The sequence below is a fragment of the Littorina saxatilis genome, linkage group LG10 (genome assembly GCF_037325665.1).
Source record: "Littorina saxatilis isolate snail1 linkage group LG10, US_GU_Lsax_2.0, whole genome shotgun sequence".
Lineage (NCBI taxonomy): Eukaryota > Metazoa > Mollusca > Gastropoda > Littorinimorpha > Littorinidae > Littorina > Littorina saxatilis.
Genome location: NC_090254.1, coordinates 10,665,354 through 10,675,353, shown reverse-complemented (window position 1 = coordinate 10,675,353; position 10,000 = coordinate 10,665,354).

Sequence of the window (10,000 nt, the reverse complement as noted above, 5' to 3'; positions counted from 1 at the left end):
TCACAAAAATACACAAAAAACCCCAAGTAAACGAGTGCAGAAAACGCAATGAAAGCGAAAGCGCCCGAGTCGCACACTTATTTCCCTGTCAAGTAGGTTTAATTTGTACACATTATAAAAAAAAGTTTAAAAAAAAAAGTGATTGCCTACCTTCCTACCCTATTTTATTGGGCTATGTTACCGTAACCACACCTATTATTTTTTTGGGGCCTTATCTCCGCATTCATGTTCTTTCTGTCTGCCTATACATACAGGCCTAGAAAGGGCTCGTAATACGGACCTGTGTATGTGTGATGCTGATAACTGGCTTATGGTTTTCTCTCATCGATCGTTCATTCTTTCGTTCATCTTCGGCTTGGCGCCTTTTTGTCTTTTCAGGTAAAATCTAAACCTAACTGGAGGAAATAAGCTAGGCTAGCAAATATTGAAACATAATTTTTAGCAATTGGTGTAAGGAACTTAATCTGGACCACTTGTCAAATAGATCGTACTTTATGATAACACTCAAAATGACAGTCTGATTTATTCAAACGAAAGTTAACATTATTTTCGTCAGTTTGACGAAAAGCAAAATGAACCCCATCCTAAACCTAAAGAACGAAATGAATAAAATTAGGAAGATGGAAGTTAAAAAACATAAACCACCGTTTAACTTTTCTGGAAAGCTGGAGGTAGGTTAATTATGGTTCATCTCAGGATGTCCCTTTGTTAATGACTCAAACCGTTTTTGTCTGTTCTCATCCTTTAGTTACTGATTCATAATGATCTTCAACAAGCAGTACGTGCCCAGACAATTTAAATTGTCTATGGTTTCCCAAAATATAGTTGTACAAATCTCATTAACAAATGAATAGAATACCCCATACTCATGGAAAATAAACACTATCCATACGGAATCACAAACTTGTTCTTTAAAATTCTCCATACTCTTGTAGTTTGAACAGATCACAATCCGAACGTGGTTCGCGATGATCTTTTTTTCCTCTGAGCTAAACTACTAATAAAACATTTAAGGAAACTTGCTTTTTTAACACGTCCATTTACCAATAGACTACCGCCCTGATTCGTGGTCGGCTGGGCGTTAAGCAAACAAACAAAAAACCCAATAGACTGCAACTTTTGCAAGAAGACCGTCGGTTACAAACCATTAAAACTCGCTCAAAAATTGAAAGAAACTGAAAAAGTCACAAAGTTTTCACTTTGAAACGCGTAAACACATAGAAAAATTCACGAACATCGTTCACTGGTAAAGTCAGCCAAACTATATAACAAACCTTCGGCTTCTGATGAAAGTCACAATGTCAGAACTTCAAAGAAACTTAAGAAGAGTTAAAGGATCGGATCTGATTTTTTTTGGATTTTTTTACCAGATTTATTTGTTCACAATCCCCTTTACTTACAGACTTGAAGTTTCCAAGGTGGAAGAACCAAAAGCATCACCGTTTAAAAACACACAAAGTTCCGACTTACTCAAACTGACAATAATTCACGACGAACACGACTAACTGTCTTTGCTGTCACTATTCAGCTTGTCTGTCAACATAGTTTGGCATTCTAATAAAAGTCAGAAATTTCAACAAACTTCAGACGAGCAAAACAAAACCCTGGTTTTTTTTTCGTGTTTTGCTTGTAATATTTTTTGTTAGAATGTTGTTGTTGTTCCTGGGCGGATTTGCTCATACGCACCTTAACTCGCAGCCTGCAAGTTTTAAAACCGAGGAATAGAAACCATCAAACACAGAACCGGTTCCAACAGAAATACAGAAATGTTGAAGTCTTCAACCCAACACAAATTCACAGACAAAGTTTCACTAGATATCAGTCCTACAGTCCGCCGAAAGAATCGTCGGATTGTAATGAACGTCACGTTGTCACAACTTCCAGTAAACTTTTGAAGAGCTGAACAAATAGGTTATTGTTTTGTTTTAATTAACAATTTTGTTCATAAATACCTGTACTTGCAGACTTCACGTCTTCGACAAATAAAATCCATCAAACACACCTTCTAATACTTTGAAACACAAACAGTTTATAGTATTCACACTGACACAAATTTACAGACAAACTTTCACTGGTAGTCAGTTCTTAAGTCAAGTTAGAACAGCAGATGTTCGGAAGCTAATCAACGTCACAATGTCACAACTCCATCACAACTTTCACCAGCAGCGGCCATTTTCTTTTTTTGCGAACATCATCAAAAAAACACTTTCCCAATTTTGACACACAGACGGCGACTTGGACACTCTCAAGCGTAGAGTTTGACACGGGAGGCGGCGAGGATGTGACAGATGTATAGTCACTAGCGTGGCCAGACTGTTGGCACCATATTCTGAGAAACGGCGAATCTCGCGCAACGCTGGAAGCGCTCTCCGGTCTGGTATATCTAGCTGTCTGCCGCGTAGTGGTTGGAGACCGGATGGGTGTAGGCATGCGGACACACTCACAGGCTCGCTGCCCAGCGTCTGATTTGGAAGATTGGGGTATGAAGGGGGGGGGGGGGGGGACGAAGAAGTGGTACAGAGAGAGAGAGAGAGAGAGAGAGAGAGAGAGAGAGAGGGGGTGCAGAGAGAGAGAGAGAGAGAGAGAGAGAGAGAGAGAGAGAGAGAGAGAGAGAGAGAGAGAGAGAGAGATATTCTTTTTACATTTAGTCAAGTTTTGACTAAATGTTTTAACGTAGAGGGGGGAATCGAGACGAGGGTCGTGGTGTATGTGCGTGTGTGTGTGTGTCTGTCTGTGTGTGTGTGTAGAGCGATTCAGACTAAACTACTGGACCGATCTTTATGAAATTTGACATGAGAGTTCCAGGGTATGAAATCCCCGAACGTTTTTTTCATTTTTTTGATAAATGTCTTTGATGACGTCATATCCGGCTTTTCGTGAAAGTTGAGGCGGCACTGTCACGCCCTCATTTTTCAACCAAATTGGTTGAAATTTTGGTCAAGTAATCTTCGACGAAGCCCGGACTTCGGTATTGCATTTCAGCGTGGTGGCTTAAAAATTAATTAATGACTTTGGTCATTAACAATCTGAAAATTGTAAAAAAAAATAAAAATGTATAAAACGATCCAAATTTACGTTCATCTTATTTTCCATCATTTTCTGATTCCAAAAACATATAACTATGTTATATTTGGATTAAAAACAAGCTCTGAAAATTAAATATATAAAAATTATTATCAAAATTAAATTGTCGAAGTCAATTTAAAAACACTTTCATCTTATTCCTTCTTGGTTCCTGATTCCAAAAACATATAGATATGATATGTTTGGATTAAAAACACGCTCAGAAAGTTAAAACAAAGAGAGGTACAGAAAAGCGTGCTATCCTTCTTAGCGCAACTACTACCCCGCTCTTCTTGTCAATTTCACTGCCTTTGCCATGAGCGGTGGACTGACGATGCTACGAGTATACGGTCTTGCTGAAAAATGGCAGCTACTTGACTAAATATTGTATTTTCGCCTTACGCGACTTGTTCATTGTTGTCTTGTTCTTGTTCTTTTCACTTGCAGTCCCCAAATTGTTCCTACTCAGAGATTTGCTCAGAACTGGAACAATTTGGCGATTTGTTCAGACATGAACTGGAACTGTTTTGTAGATTTGCTCAGAGCTGGAACATCTACGAAAATAAACACCTCAGAGCTGAAACAAATTTGTTTACCTATATCACGCATATTTCCCCATATGGCTGAAAATACATTTTCGAAGCAAATTCTTCCATAAGCAGAAGCAACACTGTCACCTATAAGGGCATTATTTTATGTGTTTGTAAATCACTGCTAGAACGAGCCCATAAGATGCGACCATTCAAGTTTTTACATCGGGAACATACAAACGAATACATTCAATCTGAGTCTGGGCCCAGACAGTTAAGTTTAACGTCATCCAAATAATTTTGTTTGCATTGTTTAAGCTCTTTTATTAAATGTGAATGGTCTGTGTTGGTCTGTGTTGTGCAGCACCACAAACATGCATTGCAAATTTAAAAACAAAATCCACATTTGGCCACAATATATCAATTGCGAAATCTATTTAGTCTGGCATCTGGTTGTCTGTGTGTGTTGATAACCAAGGCATTGCATAACATGAGACACCAAAAGGTTTTTGCCCCAAAGAAGTGGAAATGCATTCGCTCTGAGATCTAACAATCGCTTCTCAGACGTGCTTCTTTTCTGCTAGAAGACCCTCACGCGCCGTGACGACAAGTACAGCTATTGCATTTTTCAGCGTGACGATAAGGTCTGATGCTTTGGCGAGATTAACCTTACGGTGTCCAATCGAAACGACTGACATATTCTAGTCGATTTACTTAAACCCACGCCTTCAAGCACGCGCACACGCTTTGCACGCACAAACGCATCCCCAAAGATACACATGTACGCGCATCCGTACACATTCACACACAGACACACAGACACACTGACACACACAGACACACAGATACACAGATACACAGACACGCAGATACAGACACACGCGCATGCATGAACACACGCACGCACGCACATACACATACACACACACACACGCACTCACGCAGGCACGCACCCACACACGCACACACACAAACACACACACACACACACACACACACACGCGCGCGCGCACCCACACACGCAAACACACACACATACACACACACACACAGATACACACACACACACACACACACACACACACACACACACACACACACACACACACACACAAACACAGACTCACACACGCAGATAAACAGATCGACAAACAGACACAATAAAAATAACAATAACAATAACAGCACTTTATTGTCCATTAAAATATTACATAAAAATGGAAAATGTTATTCCGCACACCCTGCCTGTCTGTAAACGAGTATCACAACAATTGCATAGGACAACGCACATAAAACATAAAACATAGGTTCACGTATGTAGTAACAAGCACACCTCTCATATGTCCAATAACACTGACCTAAAGTGCTGTCCGTGTCATCTTTACATTGAATAAATGTACAGGTAAAATTTAATAAAGGTCAAACGTCTTTAAGACTATCACAATCAAATACAATATTGCACTATGTAAATTTACCCTATCATATCACAGGAGTTGGGTTACACAGCAGAGCAATCACATTACGAATATCACAGATTAGGATTTGTAAACTGCAAAGATGCCCTCACTCGATCAATAATGTACACTGCTCATAGACGCAATCACACACACGTACGCTCACACACACACACACACACACACACACACACACACACACACGCGCGCGCGCGCGCACACGCACACGCACACACTCACACACCACTTTCCATCATTCCCTTATCTCTATAATTTCACACTCTCACAAATCCCTACATCGTGCCTCCACTTTTTTATGTCAATTACGAGCACCAAATTTGTTTAATCAAATCAGCAGTGTCGACTGACCGATATGTTCCCCGTGAATATTTACACGGAGAGCGGACAGACGTTCCCATGACCCGGTCAAGATTACGCCAGTGTGTTTGATGGATTCTTGTTCTGACTCTAATCGTACAGACGAAACTCATGAACATTTCAACGAGGTAAATCCCGATATATCAGCAAATGAAACAAGAAAACGAACGTCTGGAAAAATGCGAGATTAATATTTCAGTTCTGCGTGTGCAAGCACTTCACAAAAATGAACAATTCTCCCAGTTCATGAACCTTTTTTTCAAGGAATGGGGATTTCCGAGACTTTTTCGAATCAGAAACTGATAGGAAAAAAAAGAAGAATTCTTTGGTGTTTCAACAATGTTTTGCTTCAAGTTCTGAAAGCCACCCTCCGCCTCCCGTACACCATCTGTTTCTGATCACTGAGCTCCCCGAGCCTTTGCATGCTGTACAAACATACTTCCATTTCAACTCTCACCGAGCGGGAACATCCTGGCTGCTTTCCGTTGAGAGTGATACATTTTCAAAGAATGTATTTTGTGCAGTTAGAAAAGAAGTACATTGATAAAAATCGTTTTGGCGCTAGACCTAACTTTTAAAATCTAAATGATAAATTGACAGGTTGTTTCACAAACATTGCTAAAACACCAAAGAATTCTTTTATCATTAAAACAAAGTCAATACAGTTCGATGTTTTAAAAGTTAGACAAAATGTATGTCAAGCAAACCGGGTGAATGGATCGAATAGTGTGTGCAACTTGCAGCTCTTTTGAATTGATGACGGGGAAGTTGGTTAACAAAAACGAAACAAATTTGGCTTTTTTTAAATGCTGGTCGGCTGAGATTTCAACCATTTATACTGTTTGTAGCTGTGCCTCTGAAGATTGAGTATTGCGCGCATACAGACGTACGTCCGCATCAGGGTGACTATCACATCGAATTAGCTGCATCTTACCATTGCCATTCTAAAGCAGACGAATTTTCCGCAAACCACAACAGTTTCTTTGAAGATGCTGCCACTCTGTTTTGTGTCACTATCAGTCATTTGTTCTAGGACGCTATTTTATTCGTTTGTTTGCTTAACGCCCCGCCGATCACGAAGGGCCATATCAGGGCGGTGCTGCTTTGACATATAACGTGCGCCACACACAAGACAAAAGTCGCAGCACAGGCTTCATGTCTCACTCAGTCACATTATTCTGACACCTAGCACTAACCCCATAATGCCAGACGTCAGGCGGAGCAGCCACTAGATTGCCAATTTTAAAGTCTTAGATATGACCCGGCCGGGGTTCGAACCCACGACCTCCCGATCACGGGGCGGACGCCTTACCACTAGGCCAACCGTGCCGGTTTCTAGGACGCTATGAGCGCCCTAGTTATAACGTTGTGCTGGAATTGTACTTTAGATTCAGAGGTGCACAATAACATGCTTTTGCAGATATAGAGTAGGATTGAAAGCGCAAACGACACATTTGTCCGGCTGTCCCTCTCTTAGTAGTAACCGTATTTCAAAAACGAAAATAACAACAACAAAAACGAAGCAAACAAACAAAAAGTCACCAAACTTAATTTGGAATAAGAAAGGTAGGTAGTTGGAACGTTTGTTATTGACAAAACAATATAAATGATAATATGAAACAATAACAAACGTTCCAACAACCTACCTTTCTTGTTTTTTTATTCTGAATTTTGGAACGTTGGCAGTCTCTTTGTTTTTGGATTTACTTGGAATAGAAAACCGGCAACAGTTTTCTTTGCCACAGCTAAACAAAAACACCCTGGTCATTTTATCCAACATCCTATTCCCCGAAAGGCACCTCGTTTGGTTATTGGCACACTTTTTGATTGAAGTCTCTCAAATGAGAACTCCTTCAGCATAGAACCGACAAAAAAAACCTCGCTTCAAATTCAAAAATTCAAAAAGGTTGGCATTTCAGAAATGATCCGGGGAATTGCTTTGAAGCTTTAAGGATATTAAGTTTAAAAACCATAGATATTTCTTATAACATTATTAACATCTTCATTCGGCGGCGTTTTCATCCCGCACTTCACATTTTTTAGTTTTCATTGCAGGTATGCGCATCTTAAGCGCGTTGAAATAAGACGATTTTAACTAAGCATCAAAGGATGTTTCAACAAAGAAGAACAAACAAACTAAGAAACAAAGACAGAACACAAACCCAAGAAACACACAAACACACACACACATACACATGCAAAGCACACCCACACCCACACAAACACATTTACACACACACACATACACACACACACACACACACACACACAAACACACACACACATACACATGCAAAACACACCACACCCACACAAACACATTTTACACACACACACACACACACACACACACACACACACACACACACACACACACACACACACACACACACACACATTAAATTTACTTTTTGGTAGGTTTATTGGAGGACATTTTGGCTCAGATTGCAGATTTTCCTTGTTTTTATCAACATTTTCTGGGAGGGGGGGGGGGCATGCAGACAAAACACAGACAACAAAGAAAGAGAAAGAGAGGAAGAGACAAAGACGGTGAGAGAGAGAGAGAGAGACAGACAGAGAGAGAGAGACAGAGAGAGACAGACAGAGAGAGAGAGACAGAGAGAGAGAGAGAAAGAGAGAGACAGAGAGTGAGAGAGAGACAGATCGAGACAGAGAGTGAGAGAGAGAGAGAGAGAGAGAGACAGAGAGAGAGAGAGAGAGAGAGAGACAGACAGAGAGACAGAGACAGAGACAGAGACAGAGACAGAGATGGAGACAGAAAAACAGACAGTCAGTACGTGCTACATAAAGGTAGGATGGAACAATGTCTGTTTGTTGCATTCAGATAATACAGTTTTATTGAATTCTTTCTTTCTTTATTTGATGTTTAACGTCGTTTTCAACCACGAAGGTTATATCGCGACGGGGAAAGGGGGGAGATGGGATAGAGCCACTTGTCAATTGTTTCTTGTTCACAAAAGCACTAATCAAAAATTTGCTCCAGGGGCTTGCAACGTAGTACAATATATTACCTTACTGGGAGAATGCAAGTTTCCAGTACAAAGGACTTAACATTTCTTACATACTGCTTGACTAAAATCTTTACAAAAATTGACAATATTCTACACAAGAAACACTTAACAAGGGTAAAAGGAGAAACAGAATCCGTTAGTCGCCTCTTACGACATGCTGGGGAGCATCGGGTAAATTCTTCCCCCTAACCCGCGGGGGGATTTTATTGAATTAAATTGAATTGAAAAGACAATGAGAGAGAAGCAAAGTCTCCACCAGCACGCAGAACTGTCCCCTTCAATTGACCTCAACCTAAAAACAACGTGCCTAAAACAGTCCCACAGATTCAAGCGGATGCCATTACATCTTGGTGACCAGTGCAGAGTCTAAGTCAACAAACCTCATGAATCACGTATAAGAGTTGGTGCGAAAAATGGAGTGAAAAAGCCCGCGTTACGACCAGGAGTGATTGGTCGACCTCCCATCGCTTTCACGGCTTCCGCCAAGACTTAGCGGAAGTCCGCCCAGTTTTCTGCAATTTGCATACAACACGTCACAATGTCCCACAGTTCCCCGGGCGGTTGCGTGAGCGTTAATGCGCATCCGGATGTCACGGGGTTCTAGCTTCCGGTTTGTGCTTGCAGGGCTGTTGTTAGCTTTGGATAGAATCTCAGATAAGCGTTTAGTGTTTGTGTGTTCTGCTTCTTCTCCAATTTTGCTTTCTTTGATTTTAATGTTGCTTTATTCTGCAGCAGTGTGTTTTAAAATGTTCATTTTACTTTTCTTCGTTTGAAGATTGTGGCATTTACAAACGGAACATTCAGCTACAATAATGTTAGGAAGAAAGCTAGAAATTGCCATGGACTTTGTTTATGTTGTTTTCTCAGCTTGTGTTTGCAAAAGGAAAGCGTGCAGAGCAGTAATATTGCGAAGATAGACCTTGATTGTTGTGACATTTTATGAGGGCTTTTATTCGTCTTAACGAAGCAAAATGGAAAAAAATAACAGAACAAGAGAACAAGCGAACAAGAGAACAAGAATTTATTCCGCCATATAGCATAAAAGCCATTGGTATTTTAGAAAAAAAGAAGTACAAACAAAGGATTAGAAATATGAACATCCTGAACACATCCGGCAATTTACAGAGCGATCAAAGTCGGACCAGTGTACTCGGGCTTCAAACATAATTCGTTTTTTTTTACCTCTTCGTGTCATTCTCAGAACTCAGAACTCAGAACTCAGAACTTTATTACATAAGGATAAAGGTTTTATGCTTAGCCTAATCTTCCAACCTGTCCTTGGAACCAGCAAGCGGGTCATCACAGTTGTTTTCTGTCCTTTTTAACAAAACATTGTGTGTATGTTTGTTGTTGTTGTTGTTTTTGGTACTTTGCTGTTGATGCTGTTGTTGAGATGATCATAATGATAATGATAATGAAAGAGAGAGAGAGAGAGAGAGAGAGAGAGAGAGAGAGACAGAAGAAGAGACAGAGAGAGATACAGAGATAGAGAGAGTGACAGAGAGAGACATAGGGAGAGAGAGAGAGAGAGAGAGAGAGAGAG